General features: G+C 36.9%; 1 protein-coding gene and 1 long non-coding RNA gene across 5 annotated transcripts in view; one reads left to right on the top strand and one right to left on the bottom strand.

Annotated features, from left to right (window-relative positions):
- Positions 1-8,877, bottom strand: part of LOC129399652 (uncharacterized) — a 149,171-nt gene extending 140,294 nt beyond the window's left edge. For all 4 annotated transcript variants that reach the window (XR_008627219.1, XR_008627218.1, XR_008627220.1 and 1 more), the window contains exon 1: positions 8,511-8,877. This is a non-coding gene — a long non-coding RNA (uncharacterized LOC129399652). The remainder of the gene's footprint in view (positions 1-8,510) is intronic.
- Positions 8,878-8,911: 34 nt separating this feature from the next.
- Positions 8,912-20,684, top strand: part of SCN1A (sodium voltage-gated channel alpha subunit 1) — a 167,890-nt gene continuing 156,117 nt past the window's right edge. Inside the window, exon 1 of the mRNA XM_055119682.1 lies at positions 8,912-9,039. The gene's annotated coding sequence lies outside the window, so the exon portion shown is untranslated. The remainder of the gene's footprint in view (positions 9,040-20,684) is intronic.

The raw sequence follows: 20,684 nt of genomic DNA, 5'->3' as shown, positions 1-20,684 counted from the left end.
ATAGTTATAAATTATAATTAATGTTTATGGCCTATGCTCTAATCAACTGCTTTAGTTGAAAAGAACAAGGGGAGGTTTAGTATATAAAATATCATGATGGTAAATTTTCAGAAGTTTTTCTTAAAGGAATACATTTCAAAAATTTTATAATTCAGCTACACTGACAAAATAATCTTGGCTGCATATTATATACGTATTTGATTTTGTATTTTACTGATCCTTGTCAAGAAAGCCTTGTTTATTGACCCAGACCCATGTACAAACAGGCAACAAAGCTATGTGGTTTTAGACTAGTTTTCTAATGTTTCCAATTTTATTTCAAAGTGAAAATATGAGGTAGGGGGTAAGGGGGAAAAAACAAGAGGGTGTGGCCCACCCAGCTCAGCATCTACAGTCTTAATTCTCTGTCTTCAGTAGAACTCTGGATTAATACAGCTGAAGTTCTGTGGATAAGAGTTCCCTGTAGTACAGATTTTCACATCAAAATGAATTGTCACGACTTGCTACTTGAGGACATTTCTAAATCTTAGTTATAAATAAAATTGCTTAATTTAGATCTCTGAATAAAAATTCCTCAGAGTTTGCAGAAAAACAGAATAACATACAAAAAATTGTTGACTGATTTGCTGATATGTTAAATATTCTACTGAGCACATTTAGAGATCCTTTTTAAGAGAAAAAGGAGGAAATATAATACTTTGAAAATTAAATTATTTAGAGAGAAAATATCACCAACTTAACTGTAAGATACTGGTAAAATCATAAGTAGTTTTACTCCATTTATTGTTTTTGGTTGTTTGCTGTTTGGGGGAAGAGAGGTCACACCAGGCGATGCTCTGGACTATTCCTAGCACTGTATTTAGAAATTGCTTCTGGTGGTTCTCAGAGGACCAGAGGACCAGAGAGGATGCCAGGGTTCAAACCCAGATAAACCACATGCAAGTCAAGTGCCCAACCTGCTGTATTATTTACCAGCCCCTCCATCTATACTTGTTTAAGCTAAAAAAATGTAGTAATAGGTGGTGAAATAAATTTTACAACTCCACAGGATTATTATGAGAACCAAATAAAAAAGCAAATATTAGATTTAAATAAAATTGAAGAAATTTTACTTTATCAGGGCAAAAATATTAAAAGTTTTAATTCTGGGCGCTGGAGCAATAGCACAGAGGGTAAGGCATTTGCCTTGAACATGGCCAACTCAGATTCGATTCCCAGCATCCCATATGGTCCCCTGAGCACTGCCAGGAGTAATTCCTGAGTGCAGAGTCAGGAGTAACCCCTGAGCATTTTCAGGTGTGATTCAAAAAAGCCAAACAACAAAACAAAACAAAAAAACCCAAATTTTTAATTATGTTAAAAGTAGGCACAATTCTAGAAGATCCGGAGCTGCTGCTTATGAAACAGACCTTCTGCTCCTAAAGACTATGATCCAAGAGGTCTCCTAACCCATTTTGGCACCCAGAGCGGCTTCTTACAGAAATGCATCTAGACTGTGAGCTACACTACAACTATGTGCCGCCAGGGGAGGGATTTTCCCTCTCCACCCTGTTTTTCTGCTCAAAAAATGGCGGCAGCAACATCATCCACGTGTCGAGAGCCACCCCCTATGACTTCCACCCAGAGGTAGGAACTTTGCAATGTTGTGGCTCATAGGCGATCACGGGAAGGGGGTGGTACCGGCACGCCCTCGGCCTAGATAAGATCTGGAGCTGCTGCTCACGAAACAGACCCTCGCTCCTAAAGACTATGATCCAAGAGGTCTTCTAACCCATTTTGGCACCCAGAGTGGCTTCTTACAGAAATGCATCTAGACTGTGAACTGAACTAAAATATCAGAAATCCAAAACCACGTGGCTGCGACAACTCATAGAATCTTCATTCTCAGCAATGAAAAGAAATTATTAAATGATGCCTTTTCAGCAAGCCTGACTGTTGGGGGAAAATTCCAAACAATAATAGTGAGTTCTCTATTGAAATATTGAATGTATTCAAAGTATAGAGAATAAAATGAAGATCATTAGCTACTTATGTGGGGGCTGGGTGCAAGGGGGCATATTCGGGTTCTTGGTGGTGGAACATGTGCACGGGTGAAGGGAGGGGGCTTCAATCATTATATGACTGAGACTTAAATCTGAAAGCTTTGTATTTTTTTCACGGTGATTCAATATAATAAAATAAAATAAAATAAATAAAAAATAAAATAGGTACAATTCTACATATTTTAGAGTGTTCTTTTCAGATATTTAACCAATGGTGAACTCCTACAAGGGAGAAGTATTTCAGTTCTCACAACTGGATTTAATAAACTATATCCAAAAGTGTCAAACAGAGCTGCTGCTAAAAATAGATTAAAATTTGAATTTAAAAAAATCAGTAATTTCTTGCAATTTTGTTTTTAAAGCATATAGAATTTTTAAGAAATAAAGTTTTCCCCACAGAAATAATAGCATAAAAATTATTAAGTTATATTTATTTTCCATTTGGGGAGTCACATAGAGTGGTGCTGTGGGTTACTCCCCACTCTGTTATAGAGTGATTCCAAGCAATACTTGGGGGACCACATGGTGCCATGAGTCAAACCCCGTCAGCTGCATGCAGGGCAAGCAACTCCTATATCACTTCTTTGGTTTTAAATGACATTTTCAAAGAAAATGTGTAATGTGACTATCTACAAAGAAAAGCATTATTTAATTAAAAGTGCATTATTTCTACTATATAAGCTTTAATAAAACTCCACATAAAGTTAGGAAAGAGACTACTGTAAGAACCAGTTGCTTCTTCAGATCATTTCTACATAAACTAAGTGAATCTCATCCTTGTCAATTCCAACATAGACTTCAGGACACTAATTATAAACGTAGCTGCTACAGGTATGTAATGTATATTTTAGACCAAGTCTCTGTTTCCTCTCATTTCTAGTTTACTTCTCCTTTGTCTAGAATAGCTTTTGTATTTCAACTCTTTGGAATTCATCTCAGAACTTACTGGAAAATTTTTTTTTCAAGAGTTCACATTTTGTCTGTACTGTCTCCATTTAAAAATATATCTAACTGGGCTGGAGCAATAGCACAGCGATTAGGGCATTTGCTTTGTACGCAGTTGACTCGGGTTCAATTCCCAGCATCCCATATGGTCCTGTGAGCACCCCCAGGAGGAATTCCTGAGTGCAGAGCCAGGAGTAACCCTTGTGCATCACAGAGTGTGACCCCCAAGGCAAAAAAAAAATAATAAAATAAATAAATAAATAAAACTGTATGTAATTATTTTTACTAAATTTCATATTTTCTCTCTTTCCCTATTGCTCCCCCCACCCCTCCTTTTCTCTTTTTCTTCCTCTCCTCCTCTGCCTCCTTTTGCATCCATACCTCACAGTGCTATTAAGTCCTGTGGAAAATGTAAAACAATTTATCACTTCAGGTTGGTGAGTTTGGCTATTAATGTTTAAGACATTTTGTTTTTCTTTTCCAATTGATTAAGATATTGAAATATATTCTACTTTTATTTTTATTTTGGGGTCTCTGAGCCATACTGGCAATACTTGGGGTAATTTCCAGTTCTATATGCCTGCGGGGGGTCACACCCAGAAGTGCTTGGGGAACATGTGGTGCCAGGGATTCAACCACATTAAGTACATACAAAGGTATGTGTCTTATCCCCTATACTATCTCTCCCATACTGAGATGTCTCTTATTTATATTTGAAAGCTATCTGTCCCCGCTGTCATTCTCTCTTGTTCATATGAGTGAATATAAATAATTTTGGCCAATAAGACATAGGAAGAACTCTACTGACAATTTCCAAGAAACTTGCTTTCCTAATACCAGTTCTAACCATTCTGTTATCCCTTCTTATTTCCTGCTTGAAATCCAGAAGTTGTTCCTCTGAAACTACCACAATGCTACTTTCAAAATGAGTTCGTAAACTATGCTTTCAGGATTTATATAGATCAGGCATGTTTCTCGGAGCAGATGCAACTTCTGCAATCTAGAAAACATTCTTTCTTTTTAAAAAACATCTTAAATTCCACACACTATAGTGTAAAAATGTGAGAATCCATGCATAGTTTCTATGCATGGAAAAAAAGGAAGTAACCTCAATTTCAAGTGGTAAATATAATCACCCATATCATCAACACTAAGAGATACTCTACATATACATGGGCACATGTTCTCTAATTTAATCTTGGTATTCTCTAATTTAATCTTAGAAAGTCATAATTGACAAAGGTAATAATTTTTTTTTAATTTTTCAAATGCACAGATAAAAGGCAGAGATATTATGGTGACCACAGTTATTTATGCTCCTGTCTAAGAAATAGCCATCCAACCAGTCACAGCATCCTTCCATTGTGTTTAGGCAGAACTATTAGAATGTTTCTAACCATTTAAATACATCAGTCATGGGTGGGTGTCACTTCTCGACACAATTTTATCTGTAGTCCTCATGATCTCTTTCTTGGTTGTTACCTGACTCAGTACTTAGAAACAAGTGGATCAATTCAGGAGTCATGAATGATCTCACAGAAGGCCACCACCAATTACAGACAAAAACTTTGCATGAATACAAAGCTCTACCCCATTATGCAAAGTCACCAAGACTTTGGAGTCTATTTGTTGCTGAAGGAAGTGTTATTCTAATTAATACTAAGGCAAAAATAAAAACCTCACATCTTAATGAGTCAATTAAACTGAGATGACCGAAAAAACAATAAGGTGATTGAACCGACCCAGAAACAATTAAATTTTATGTGATTTTAGACACAATTAGAACATTAAAATAGAAATCAAATTAATTATGGTAAAATAAAGAAAATTCATTTTTTCTCTCCCATGAGGTTGCAACTATACAACACATACCTAACAGTTACTAAATATATTTTGGATTGTTTTCAATTAGGCTAAGTGCAGACTGCAAAGAATCTCCTCTATTTTTTCCTATAAAAGAAGTAGAGTAAATAATGGCTTCCATATGGCTTTATAGTGAGGTAGAGGCTAAGGAAATATTCAATATTTTTCTGAGTAGGTAACTTTAAAGATTGTGATTTGGTCCAAAGTCAACCTTTTCCAAGTCAAAGTTAGATTAATAGAAACTAAGAACGTCATGACTTCTTCCTTAAAATTTAGAAAGATTATATCCAGTTTGCCATTAAGGCTTTAGTTTGAGGGCTTATTTTGTTTTATAGCCTTTAAAATATATTAAGAGAGGGAGGTTATGGTTTACTTGTCAGAGGCATAGGGCTTTGCCTTACTGGAGACCCAGGTTTATCACATACCATCTATACCCCAGCACTCCAGGTTGGCCATGGGAGCCCCCAGCATGACTGTGCCTAAATATTGAACTACTCAGCACAGTTCTATTATTGCTGGGAGTGGTCCTGACCCCCCAGAGAACTGTTTTTGGGTCTAAAATAGAATAAAGAAAATACATAACTTTTATTCTTAGTTCCAGCTTCTGTTTTAGAGTGGCATTCTTATTTTTGACTGGAGATATCATATAAAACCCTTTTGGAGCCCAGCAGGAGCCACATGCATTTCACACTAGCTGATTCCAGCAAGACAACAAACAAAACTAGAAAGAAAGCCTCTTGTTCAAATTAATGAGGCCTCATTTACTTAGCAATTGCAGCAAGTCAAGGATGAAGAGTAGTTCATTTATTTTTTCCACAAGAATCTTTTAAGAAAGAAATCACTGTATGTTTCATCATTTTTGTTGGTGTTAGTTGTTTGTTGGGGGGGGGCACACCTGACTGTACTCAGAGCTTATTTCTAGCTGTGCATTCAGGAACATTGATAGTGGGCTCGAGGGACCATACGGGTGCCAGGGATCAAACCCTGGTCAACTGAGTGCTAGGCAAGTGTCTTACCCACTGTCCTATCTCTATGACCCCCAAAGAAACAACCTCAAACATCTTTATTTGGGAGGTAAAAATTATTTTCCTTTTTCATTCTGACAGCTTTCATCTACAATTTTCTTTTTGCGTCCCTTTGACTACAGTGTAGATTTAACCCATCTGTTATCAAATCAGTATTCTATTCCAAAATGGTAATTACTTTTTCTTATTGAAGATATGTATATAAAAGTAAGTAGAATGGATATTAGATAAGTAAACCAAATATGCCTTTAAAAAAATACCAGGTTAACTGAGGGTGGCAAAGAGACTCAGTTAAAATCACAATTATAGAATTTGTCTTGTACATGGGGTGACATTTTTCACCCTTCTCATTGATGTCTATCCATAAGATATAATTCAAAGTCTCTGGGAGATTTTCTGGGAAGCTCTTAGCTAAAGAGCTGATTCAGCTGGCAATGCCTTTTGCCTTTAGCACTTCCTGTCCTCCTGCCTGGAATGTGGTCAGGATGCTGGAGGTGAGGTAGTAGTTTTAGACCACAAGGCAACAAATAAAATGAAAGCCACATGCTAAGGATGACTGAGGGGATGGAAAAATTAGCATAACTCCCTGAAGACAACTGGTCTGTCAGAACTGGGGGCTCCTACCTAAGGTCATTTGACCTTAATGTCACTTGATTTGACTTAAAATCACTGGAGATATTTGATTAAAGATAGCAAAAGTTTAATTTTTTTTCTTGTAAATTGATGAACTAGACCGAGTTGACCCAATTAGATTCAAGAAGATGCTTTAAAAGTTTTTTTAAATGAAATGGTTTACAAATAAGTATTTCAGAAGTATTCACTTACTTTGGTAATTATTTTGCTGATGTATTCATAAATCATTTTAGTACTTTCCTTAAACTAACTTTTCTAAATTTAAGTATAATCCTTAAGTGATTATTCTAAGCAATGACGCATACAATTCCCATATGTGGATCATTACAAATGCATTTCACCTCTCTAATAATTCACTTGGCAAACATTTGTTGGTAGAGTCTGATAAAGACTGGACTGGAGAAATCAATGTAAGGACGAAAAACAAATGTCAGACAAGAATCTCAGCATATATAAAAGTATTGTATTTTTCTTTAAATTAATTTATAATTAATTGTTCTAATGTATAGTTTCTTCGTCACATAACTGTCAAAGTTCCCAAGACCCTCCACCAATGTCCTTTTGTTACTTTCAATACACCTTGTCACTTCCCCCACATACATGCAGCCCTGCCATACCAACTCCCCTGTTTATGTGGTATTCTTGGTACTTTAATCCAGGGGGGTTGTTTTTCATCCAGTTTTTGCTTCCTATAGGTTATTTATTTAATATACATCAGCTTTCCAAGACAGGTAATCTTAGGTCCACAATCACTGTAGCAAAATTAAAAATAATCTGAATCACCTATAATTTACCCATGATTTTAGTTCAGACGACTGTTGCACATTATTTGAACATTTAATTTAGTGTTATACCAAAATGATCATTTCAAAGGTTAAGAAATACTTGTATAATATTTATCATTAAGTCCACTCTAGATCTTCTTTTTCTACAGGTACTGCCAAAATCCAATATTTAGTGCTGTTCTGTTTTGTTTTTTCATTTCTATAAAATATACATATCATATATGTATATAATATATAACATATATTAAAGTCTTGGATAACCATATCAAAGGACTATTATTCATTGTAGTAGGTATGGTAGGCAAAATACCAATGTCAGGAAAACCATTTACAGTCATATCTTCCTCTTAGGCACATAAGTTAACTTTTCTCTACCTCAGTTTCTATAAATATTAAATGATTGGGTGAAACTGGATCTTTGTGTTGTTTTATAGAGCCATAATTCTCGTTTTCCTTCTCTATTGTTTATGTGATACATCAGTCAACTTTCTCAGGTGAGAGTAGCATGTAAAGATTATTTGTAAATGATGCATAGCCTCTTCCCTGTTTCTCTTACGTTGGGAATATATTTTAGCCCACATCTCCTATCAAACCACACTTTTACCTATAATTAAACAATGAGCTACTATACATATTAATAATACTGTATCACTCTGCGCAGGATCAGAATATAGGACTGATTATTATTCTAGCTTTTAAGGGCATGACTTGTATTGCACACATTTGAGATAATGGAATGCAAATTAGATAATGAACACATTGTTTTTAATACGCTCTTTAAAAGTATCCCCCAGACATGTTGAAGTAAGTTTTACAAAGCTTATTGCAAATGCATGATTCTATTGCCCCATTGTGAGAATTTGCTTTCAGAGTCTAAAAACAGATTTGTTATATTCAAAATCTGAACGCTAAAATTTAGATCTTACATTTTATCATAGACAATAGAAGTAACTGATTAACATTCTGGTACTTGTCTGTAAGCCACCACAAAACACTTTCCTTGAGTACTTTCATGAAAATATATAAACTGAAATACACTAAGCACAACTAGTTTAACCTGGTTTATTCTGAATTTGACATACAAGATTAAAACTGCTTGTAACAGGATGTTTAAGAAACATGAATCTCTCTACTAATCCTTTTGCTATCATCCTGCAGAACAACCTATAATTTCAGCTATACTCTTGTTATACATACATGTATTCCCCTGTACTTACCACAATGAGTTAAAGGTAGACAAAGCTCTCATGGCAGTCTTTGAGTGATGACTTTGCTTTAGCATTGCCTTCATTTTAGGTGTCATGGCACAGTACTTTATAAACAGAAATTTATTCTGTCTCATTTACAGCAAACACCAAAAGCAGTATCTTGCGTTTGCTGGAAGATTTTACTTTTATGCTTCTGGTCATTCTTCCCCCCCAAAAAAAGAAGAACAAGAGTAGTTTCCAAGCTATTCTTAATTCTCCTTCCAAAAAATTTCAAAAGGTAAGACAAGAAAGACTTTATGATTTCCAAGCAAACTCCCAGCCTTCCCGCCTGCCTGCTGCTGCCAATACTTCTTACTCTTGCTGGTGATGACATTCAGCGAGCTCCCCAGCCCCGATGCTTCGTTATGTAAGACTGTCTAGGTCAAGTGTAGGAGACACACTGCTGGCCTGGGAAAACTCATGGAACTGTTCCTTCAGATTAACACTTCAGGGGCTATGGAAGCTGGAAGAAGCTGAGCTTTTTCTACATCTTTTGGGGGTAAATATTTTTGCATGATTCAGTAGTTTATGTGCTATAGACTTGGCTGATGCCTGTCAGCCACGCTGAGAGGTACAGGGAGAAATTACTAAGAGATTCAAATTTTGTCAGCAAGCTTGAATAAGCATGTTAAACCTAAAAATCCTAGGTTTAAAAGTCCTAAGGAGCAACTAAATCATAAATTAGGATTTGCTTATCAAGCATCATCTCTAACCTTCCAGGAATGAATGTTGATTAGAATGTTTAAAGTCTGAATACCATCCTTTTACTCAGAGGTGCTATACGGAAAGCATTGTTAGAGCTAAGAGATTTACTGCAGTTCTTGACTGTTACGTTTGCCCTTGTCGGATAACAAATTTGCTTCCCTTGTAAATGAGCTATTTGCTTTCCTGCATTTGTCTTCTGTTGTGATTGTGATGAGAATGGAGACCTAACAACCTCACAGTTTGTGACTTCAACAAATAATAAATGCTACCTACTTAGTTCCAAGGTGAATACTGCAGTAAGAGCTGCATTTGATATTAGCAAAGAACAATGTTAGGTTAACTGCATTGGTTCAAACTGTGCTGTGTTTAGGGAACTTGGAGGTAGGATCTTAGGTTTGACATGCACGGTTATTCACTCTGTGGATAAAAGTTGAAAAAATATAGCATGGATTCTGTCTTAAGCTCTCACACTGTATCTTGGTATGGGAATTAGTTAAAATAGGTTCTTGCTGAATGCTGCAGAAAAACCATGGTGAGATTGCAGCAGCACTGTGATATTGGCAAGGAATTTTAATAAGGTTTAACCAGAGATAATGATATAACAGATGGCACCTAATTTAAAAGATAGGTGGATATTTAAAAAGTTTAAGACAGATGCAGCCCATACGAGAGGGTCTGGCTCCAGTGTGTTTTTGGAAAGTGAATTTCATTCCTTTGGACAAGATGTCATGAGTTAGGAAAATAAAGAGCTACATAAACTGTCTTCATGAAAGTTGAATGTTTAGTCATGGAGTGTCTCTAAATGAGGACTGACTGAGGTAGGTTAATTAGGGCACACACTTGCTTAACTGATAGCTTTAAAGTGTCTGAAACTTCTTGAATTTCTGAAATTAAATAAGTAAAATTGAGTGCTACTGAATTAATTTCTTTTGAAATACGTTTCACTCTGTTAATCACAATTAACAGTAGCACATTTATTGTTTATAATGTAAATATACTGCTTATAGTTTTATGCTATATTTAATTGATTAAAAATGTTCATGCTTTGCAAATAATTTGCAAAGACAGTTATGGCCCCTCTGGGCCTAAGTTTGTATTACTGAGTCAATAAGGCATTTTCTCCCATGTACTTAGCTTGGTATAAGATCCCCATCAAACGAGGTTTTACTTAGTTTGGACGTTTAGAATATTTACTGTAAAAAAAATGTTAAGAAAATAGCATGCCAACACTAAATTATAATTAGAATTGGTGATATTATATTTTTTCATAATGTCGGTGCTCAAATTGTCTAAAATTATTTTTATTTAAAGTACTGTTTCACTGGTGACAGATAAAGGGGGTTCATTTTCTGCTGGTGATATTCAAAAGTTATATCAATGTTTTTGTTTCTTCAGTAAGGTATTTGAATTAAATGAGGTTTAAGGCTAGTTTGAGTTCTGCCATCTGTAGGTTTTATTCCTCTAAGGATGAGTTGGCATTAATTAATCCACACTAAAGTGAGATTGTGTTGTTTGGTGAGATTGAATTTTTAAACACTTAGGTGAACTTTCACTGATTACTAGCCAAATGCTACCAAATGCTAGGAGATTGATTCTCGGGGTGTACCAACCAGGAATTTGTTAGAAATGCAGATTCTCAGGCATGACTCTGAACCAAATGAGTCAGAATCTCGGGCTAGAGTGGGCTCTCTCTCTCCCCCCCCTCTCTGTTTTGGCAGTATGTCTTTTAACTAGCCGTATTGATAAATATGGAACACAATGACATCTCTGAACCATTTTGTTGGGCTACATATGAAAATTGCTTTTACAACATACAAGCAAATATGCGTTACATAATTTAACTCTATTTTCCTGGTGGCCCAGATTTTCCAGTGTAAGTACAACTCTGTTTTCAAGATTCATGCAGTTATTTAGTACATCTGCAACCTAAAGTTTGTCTATGAGGAAAATAATACCTATTATCCAACAGTTACATTTTTAGCCGTCAGAAGTTACTTAGTGTGATGGGGAAAATACTAAAGGGCCTGTCTCTTCTGCTCTCACTGTGTGACTTGGCAAGCATCACTGAACCTCTCTGATAGTCCATTTCTCATCTGTAAAACGAGAGTTTGGCCTAAGTCAGGGTTTTTCAGCTCAGCACTTATTGACATTTGGATCAGAATATGCTTTACTGAGGAATTTGTCTTGTAAATCGTAATTGTTTAGCAGCACCCTCCCCCACCTCTATTTAGACAGTGCCAGGAGCAACCTTCAGTTGCAACAATCAAAAATATTTCCAGACATTAGCATGTGTCCCCTGAGGGAAAATATTGATCCCTTCATCCCTTCACACCTTTCTTATTGCCTTTGTATATTTGAGAACCTCTGGTCTAGGTTAGGTCTACCTATAAAAAGTATGTAAGATAATACAAAATGCTTTGTCTCTCCACGTAGAAACTGGCAGATTTAAAAATACAAATAAATTACTTTATGTCTCACTGGTGCAACCCATGTATAAACAGGGAATTCTTTGCCAGCAACCCTGCCTTTTGAATATTGTGGAAGAAGAATTTCCTCAAAAATGTTTACATTTCCAATCTGTGGAAGTTCGAGACTCTTCTGCAACTTTTCAGAACTAAACGTTTTTTTGTGTGTGTGTTTTTTGTTTGTTTGTTTTTGCTTTTTGGGTCACACCCACTGATGCACAGGGGTTATTCCTGGTTTTGCACTCAGGAATTACTCCTGGCGGTGCTCAGGGAACCATCTGGGATGCTGGGTATCGAACCCAGGTCAGCTGCGTGCAAGGCAAATGCCCTACCCGCTGTGCTATCACGCCAGCCCCGACTAAACGTTTTATATCATCTGCTGTGCCCTAGCATTCTGGTTCCATGTATACTACTTCATCACTCTAAAATAGTGACCCAAATTCCACCTGTCTCCAATTTCTACCAGGGATGTATTTATTCTAGAACGTTTTGGTATAACTGATTCCATTAAGAATTCAAACCCTAGTATTTAGAGAGAAAGAGAAGGAAAGATATCAAGGCAGGGAGGAGCGGGTACAGAGGAGAATGAGAAATAACGGGTGGACAGGCATTAGGGCTTCAGTTATACTGGTGATATGGGTAAGTGGTATAGCCATAGATCCAAAACGAAGACTCAACAACACTGACAACAAGAGATCTAAGCTGCAACCACTGAAACTTTGCAGTGTGCTTGACAAGTTGATAGACAGGTATGGGCCAGGGGTTGGGACTAAGAGGGAATATGGAAACACTGCCAGAGGGACGTTGACGTTGGTGGTGGGATTGATGTTGAAATTTTATACACCTAAAACTCAGCTATCAGTAACTAAATCACAGATCTTTAATAAAAAATTAGAAAAACAAAAATTTAGTTTCTCCCCCTTGTTCTTTCTCTTCCCTTTCTATTCTCTGCTTCTCACTCCTTTCTGTTGTATACTCTGAGCCTCCAAGTATGCAAAGTAGTCCAGCTTTCCACCCCTATTCTATTTAAGATGTGAAAGTTCAAACCCATAAAGATGTTCAGACAATAAAGGAATTCAGTTTAGGAGCATCTCCCTTCACAGAAGACAGCTGAAATTCTATAATTATAAATGACAAAGTCATTGAACTGAAATGGATAGTGAGCTTATTTTCCAGTCTTTAACATGACACTGAATGATAACTGTTTTATCTTAAAATTACGCATGGTACATACTAAAACCCCAATGTTTAAAATTTTATCTGCCTGTGAAATTTTACCTCAGTCGTTCTGCAATTCAGTCCTGATATTTTATGGAGCTGTCAGTCATGATGGAAAATGATAAGCCTAAAAAATGTGCATGTACGTCCTTGTGGGTGCACACATACATATAAGCACATGCAAACACACATTTTATTTTTATTATAAATTAAAAATTATTTTTATTATCAAATGTTAGCAAATTCCCTAAAAGTTAGAAAATTAGAACTACTTTTTAGAACATCATACTGTAAATTAAGTTCCATGTTTATCCAAGCACAGGAAGGAAGGAAGGAAGGAAGGAAGGAAGGAAGGAAGGAAGGAAGGAAGGAAGGAAGGAAGGAAGGAAGGAAGGAAGAAAGGAAGGAAGAAAGGGAGGGATGGAAGGAGGGAGGAAGGAAGGAAGGGAGAGGAAGAGAGGGAGAGGAAAGGAGGGAGGGAAGGAGAGTGAGAGGGAGGGAGAGAGGGAGGAAGGAGAGAAAGAGACAGAGGGAGGAGAGAGAAAAAGAGAGAGGAAGAAGAAAAAGAGTAGGAATAAGCAATGTACTAGTTATCTATATTTTAATTAACTAAAATAAAAATAACTTGTACAATATCACCTTTGTGATAGTCTGAATTATGACATTTAGCTTTTTATAAAATACTTACCTTAGTACTTTTTTTTACTAGCCAAAATCTAAGAGAACTTTACGGAAAATATCAGAAAGCAAATCTAACAGCTATAATTAAGGCAGATGCCCCAAGACTGTGATTGGCACTACCAAGATACTTACAAAAGAACTCCTTTATTTTATTTTTTTCTTTTATATTTTAGGGCCACACCCATCATACTCAGGACTTACTCCTGGCTCTGTGTTCAGGGATCATTCCTGGCAAGACTCAGGGGACCATATGTGCTGGTGCGCATAGAACCTTGGAGGGGCATTGCCTTACCCTCGGTACTATCTCTGCAGTCTAAGGGAACTCCATTATACAGGTTGTGTGTATATCATATCATCACTGCTTTTGCTAAATCAGAGGTTTTTTTGGTTTTTTTTTGTTTTTTTTTTTGCTTTTTGGGTCACACCTGTCGATGCACAGGGGTTACTCCTGGCTCTGCACTCAGGAATTACTCCTGGCGGTGCTCAGGGAACCATATGGGATGCTGGGATTCGAACCCGGGTCGGCCGCATGCAAGGCAAATGCCCTACCCACTGTGCTATTGCTCCAGCCCCCAAAATCAGAGTATTATTTTGGATTCTTTTGGTAGGTTGTTGAGGGGGGATGGTGTTGGAACACTATAAAATTCTTCAGATAAACTAATTTTAGCTAATGAAAGGTAAAAAATATATATAGGAATGTTCTCTGCCTTGGAGAGGAAGAGACTGTGTATTTGAATGATTATATCTGTACTGTCAAGTAATTTCATAAACATGAGACTTTCTGATGCCCACAACAGCCCTATGAGATAGGTCCCTTCATTCTCTTCATTTTACAGATAAGAAAAGCTTAAGATATTCAAATGTCAAATCTACTGCTCTATCAACTATTCTACAATCAATAGTTTGAACACATTGAATATGATTTCTAAGTGCTTTGTTGACAAGGACCAATTTTAAGAATCTTCAGGATCTATAGTTGCTCAGATATTGCAAGGGTTAATATGTCAACAAATTTATGTTTTAGTTGTTATAATTAATACATTTCCCTGATTTTTCATATATTTCATCATCATCATCATCATCATCCCATTGATCATCGAATTTCTCGAGCAGTCTCAGTAACGTCTCCATTCATCCAAGCCCTGAGATTTTAGAAGCCTCTCTCTAATCATCCTCCCAATGATGCCATACTGGAGGCTCTTTCAGGGTCGGGGAAATGAGACCCAACCTGTTACTGGTTTGGGTATATGAATACACCAAGGGGAGCTTGCCAGGCTCTCCCATGTGGGCAGGAAACTCCCTGTAGTTTGCCAGGCTCTCCCAGAGGGAGTAGTAGGCTCTGAGATATCGCTTCCAGGAGCTGGCTTTTAAGACTCTGGATGCTGGCCATTGGCAGGATTAAATGGCGCTGGGGGCAGTCCCTGGGTGTGACTGCCTAGCTACTGGGAGATGGGAAATCTGGGCAGTGCAGGCCCAGTCCCGATCCCAGCAGCCTTGGAGGTCTCAGCTCCAGGTCCCACACAGCTGGGTTTCTATTCCGGTTCCTTCATGCGTGAGGCTAGTCCGAATGTTTGAACGTGTGGAGAGGGGTCTTGAGCTTGGCTGTGGCTAGGCTCCGGAGGTCTTTGGCCACCGGGAGCTCTGCTCGGGGTGGGGAGGGAAGCTGGAGCCCATCCCCTCTGAGGGATGACAGCCAGGCATGCGGGCAAGATAATCTCCGCCTCATATATTTATTTACATAATAATGCTTCATTATCTTTATTTAGGTCAGTGTTTCTGGAATGATTTCAACTCACTATTTACTAGACATAGTCATTCCCATTTATGTCATTCACATGTATTATGTGTCTTCAAATATTCCAAAATTAAGATATGATACTGAATTCAATTTAACCTAAACTTGAGTTTCTACATCAGCCCCGGCATTTTTAAGTCATCATGAGACAAAGCAATAGATCACTTAATTTTCTACCACAACTGGTACCTGGAAGTGTTTGGTATAAGCTGTTTTCATTGAGCAAATGTTTAAAATTTGTCATCCCTATCTAGTTCCTTTATTTTTTGACTGCAGGTAATAGTATTCATCCAGTGGTTTAAATTGCAACTTGCAGAGGAGTTCTAAAAGGAAAACTAAAATCTAAAGGAAGAGGTAGACTCATTGATGGCTGTAGTGATATATTTGCAATACTCAATCATTTGTGCTATTTTATTTAACTTGAGAATATTTTATAGAGATTTTCTCAGACTTAAATATCGAAAAAATTATTTTTATCATCAAATCTAAGTTTGTCTCTTAAAAATTAGCTTTCCAATCCAAGGACCACATAGTAACTTCTAACTTTATTTGATCTTAAAGAAAATATTCCAGAGGAACTTGAAATATCTTTAATTTTGCTCTAAAATATTCACTCACGGAAAATGTATTCAATAACAGTTGCTGATTTAAACACATTAAATACAATGAATTTCAAATGAACAAGTATGTAGGATAACATTGGATTTGTCCTTTCAGCCTTGCCACAGGGAACTTAGGTTTATTAGGTTACACCTATCACAGTGCTCCTGAGTCACTCCCATTTCTTTGTTTATCTGTAAACTCTTCTCTGTGCTCTCCTCCCCAACCAGTTAATTATCTTTTCCCTAATCAGATTCTGTTAGCTTGTAAGATCAGATCCTTCTAAGAACACTGAACTTGTATTATAAGTTATGTCTTTTGCATAGTATACCTTAAAGCAATGTCCTTTCTATATGGACACAGGAAAACAGTTAATATTATGCTTTTGTAACTTGGGAGTTGATTGACTCCAATAATATTTACTCTTGGGCATCTTCTTTCTTGATTCAGTTGCCCTTAGTTTCTAGCACCCCAAAAGCCGGGTCCCTATTCGGGAGTGAATGAACCCAGGGCAAGTTTTGAGCTACCTTGGCATCGAAATATGCCAGGCTAAAATGCCACAATACGCAACTATAAGTTGAGAGCATGGTCATGGACAAATGCTTTCATGATCTAAAAGTAATGACGAGATTAGTACCTTCCTGGGTATAGGAAGACTAACCTGGCCTGAGGACTGTGGTCTGGAATATATAGTGGGATGCCCTCACGAAGAACCAAACTTTAAATTTGATATATCTCTTACTTGCTCATACAGAAGGACATTGCTAGAAATATTAGAAGTAAATTTAGTATAACTATTTAAGTGGATTACTAGCCGAGGAAAGAAGAAATTGACACACCCTGGATGGGATCTCACCCTTAAACGGACCTCCTAGTAATCTGGAGTAATCTCCTTAGGTGAAATTTTATTCTTGAGTTTATTTCCTGGAGGTAAATAGAGCCCTTTTCTCTCTTTGTTAATTTGTTAGTTTTCAACCCCACCTTTGTATCACCACCCTATGTGATTGCTATAATTGCTATATAAACTAAGACTGTAAGATCAGAGGGGGCGAGTGAGAATCAGGGGGTAGAGTCAGAATCAAGATCCAGGGAAGAAGAAGCAAAGAACGGGAATAAAGAGAGGCAGAAAAAGAGAGTCAGGGAGTCATCCGAGAGAGGAGTCAGAGTCAGAATCCGGGAATTTGGGATCTAGGAATGAGAGGCTAGGAAGGAAGAGTGTGTGAGATGGGAGACATGAGAGATTGAATTAATGGCAACTAATCAGCAACCAGCTTGGTCCTCATTCTTCTTTCGCCTGCCCATCGCCAACAACCATCCTGATCAAGTCCATACACACCGGCTCAAGGGCACCAAACTCGGGTGGCAAGAGAAAGCCATCCTGGAGAGCCAGAGAACAATATACATCCCTTCCATGTACGTGTGAATTTTATACAGAAGTACTATGCATTAATTTCTTAAAAAAAAAACATGATTCATCTTATTATTAGAGAACTCTGTTCAAGGTGGCCATTCTCAACTTACATTCTAAACCACAAAAGTAAGGAATACACAGTTATGGTTAAAACAATTCCTTTCCTCACTACTGGTTAGCTTGAGGGCAGCAGTGGAGGTGGGGGAGATGCTGGAGAGATAGTACAGCTTGTAGGGTGTTGTCTTGCATGTGATTGAAATGAATCCCATCCCGATCGATCCTCATATGGTTCTTTGAGCCCCTCCAACAGTGATCCTGAGTATTGAGGTAGGAGTAAGTCCTGAGCATCACCGTGAGCGGCTCCCTTAGTGGGGGGAGGAGGGAATTAGTTCTTTGCTATAGACAATTATTCAATCTCTTTGAAAAATATGTTATTTCAACTACCATATGAGAACTATATTATCTCCTTGTACAAATTTTAAAAAGATCATGTACGTCAACTGTGTTATAGTGCTGTTCAGATGCTAAAAATGTTCAGGAAACAGTAGTTTATAATAATATTTGGCAGCACACACTCTCAAATATATCAGACTGTCTCAAAGAGTTCTGGTATCTTTTGAGCAACTAAAACATTTATGTCAATATCAAAATGTCGGACTCAAAAGATTCAGGATTCAAAGATGATGCTCCGAAGAACCAGTGTATACAAATTGTCATTTAATAGGCTAATTGAGCATGGTTGAATGCTGAGACTCATTCAATCTTTTAAAAATGCAATATTCTAAGATAACTAGCCAGTTGTAAGTTCATTTTTTTCCCTAAAAATGTCATATCCTGTTCTTAAAACATTACATTATCTGGATAAATTATCCATTGAGAGATCTGAAAAGTCTAAGAAATGTAAAAAATTTTCTTTTTTATATAATAAAAAGCTGTTGAGGAAAGGAAGTTTAAAGTATATTAGCCTAGAGGCTGGAGCAATAGCACAGTGGGTAGGGCATTTGCCTTGAACTCGGCCTACCCGGGTTCGATTCCCAGCATCCCATATAGTCCCCTGAGCACTGTCAGGAGTGATTCCTGAGTGCAAAGCTAGGAGTAACCCCTGTGCATTGCCGGGTATGACCCAAAAAGAAAGAAAAAAGTATATTAGCCTAATTTATTTTGAAAAACAATTTTCACTTATAGATGATTATTCAAATATTGATCTTAAACAAGATTATCAGACTTAAAATAACCATTTAAAGTACTCATTGATAAAGAAAAATAAGCAACTCTTATATTTTCAATATTTTTTTGAAGATGTATATTTGGTTATTTTTTTTCTAATATGAAAATTGTTTAACTATTTTTTAATAATTTGTGAGGGATAAGTTTCATGAAATGTTAATTTTCCTCTTCTAAAACAGAATTATAGTTGTCTGATAAAGTTATATTATAGTCATTTCTATGTCCAAGTAGTAGCACTGCACTGTAGCACTGTATTCCCATTGTTCATCCATTTGCTTGAGTGGGCACCAGTAACGTTTCCATTGTGAGATTTATTACTGTTTTTAGCATATCGAATATACCACGGGTAGCTTGCCAGTCTCTGCTGCGGCAGGATACTCTCAGTAGTTTGCAGGATTCTCTGAGAGGAACGGAGGAATCGAACCCAGAGAGCTGCATGCAAGGCAAACGCCCTACCCACTGTGCTATGTCCAGCCCATGTCCAAGTAGTATAGGAGTGAAATGAAATATCTACAACAGTTGTCAATGTTGTCTTGTGACTGTCTCATTTTCGGATGTATGGAAAATACAACAGGTACCAATCACCCATATAAAATTTCCTAAAGAATATTATGTATTTACATATAAAAACATTATATTATTCCTACAGAATAGACTGATATTAGGATAAATAAAAGTGGTGATATATTGAGTATTTAGGCCTTAAATATGATTTTTATAATAAATGCTTTAGAGTAAACTCTATAAGCATAATAGGTTGATCAGAAAGAAGTTTTGGTCTCCATAAAGGAGTAAGTAAACGTACTTCTGACAGTTTGCCAACACTCCCATACCTTCATTCACTAGTCAATAGTAGGTTTTAACTGTAAAAGCAAAATTCTAGGGACATGAATATGATGTCTTCAGGTACTGACAGGAAATAGATATTTCCTTTGATTAGTCCAAAGAAAAAGAAAAATATCTGGCTTTCACATCTAAATAGCATTTTCTCTTGGATTCCTGTGAATTTGATTCTGTCTTTACTTTTGTAGCTTGCTATTTTGCCTTTTGACCAAGTTATGCCAACTTTAGCCTTGCTCAAGAGCCAGCTTGACTATACTCCAGGTCTGTAATTCTTTGCATGCACTTTCCTCTCTTTCCAATTAATCCTTGAGCTTCCCTAGTAAAGGCCTATAGGAAATTCCTAGGTGAAGTCAAGACTTAGGCTGCATTCCTCTTCCCAGTTAGCATAGGAGAATGTTCAGTAGAAATTACTACAGAAGGCAAAGATATGGGAAGTCTATACTTGTTTGGTTTTGTTCTGTTTGATTTTGTTTTTGGCTTTCCAAAGTCTGCTCAGGAGGCCTCAAAGCCCCTTCTGGCACAACACAGTCAACTGGACTGGGGATGAAGTGTTGCTGGATTTTGTGATACTGGGAATTACTCAAACCACTCCCAGTTCCTATGATGCTACTCAGGAAAATGTGAAACCAGGAATAAAACCTAGGTTGGTCAAAAGTAAGGTGTGTTCCTTAGCCCTTTTTCATTTCCTCTGGCCCTGGAAGACATATGTTATGTGTTGTTGAAGTATAAAATGGTGCAGTACCTTCAGAGACTAACCTATGAATATCTATCACACTTAAAGGGCACATACCTTCCCCTCAGCTCGTCCATTTCCTGAGTATGAATGGTACAGAATAATTTATACAAATAGGAACATGTTTGTAAGTGTTTTTTTTTCTGTGTTTATACAGGAATTGTTTTAAATAGCATCAATTACAACAGCAAAATGCCTGTTAATTGTATTCATAGAGACTTATTAGATACATTTTCCCATATATTCATTTATTTTCACACCAAAATGCTTCTTATGTAAAACAATGAAATATGTTTGAGATAAATAATGTAAATCAAAGAAGGCATACATCTATCTATCGTGATGCATTTTTGAGAAAAACATAAAATGATGCATTTCAGATCATTAAATAAAAAAATGGAATTTGAGGAAATGTGTACATTTGGGTTTTCTAGGGAGGTTATGTTGGGGAAGCTTTACCAAGCTT

The sequence above is a fragment of the Sorex araneus genome, chromosome X (assembly GCF_027595985.1).
Source record: "Sorex araneus isolate mSorAra2 chromosome X, mSorAra2.pri, whole genome shotgun sequence".
Lineage (NCBI taxonomy): Eukaryota > Metazoa > Chordata > Mammalia > Eulipotyphla > Soricidae > Sorex > Sorex araneus.
Note: the sequence above shows the minus strand (reverse complement) of the source record. Positions and strands in the feature narration are given on the sequence as shown.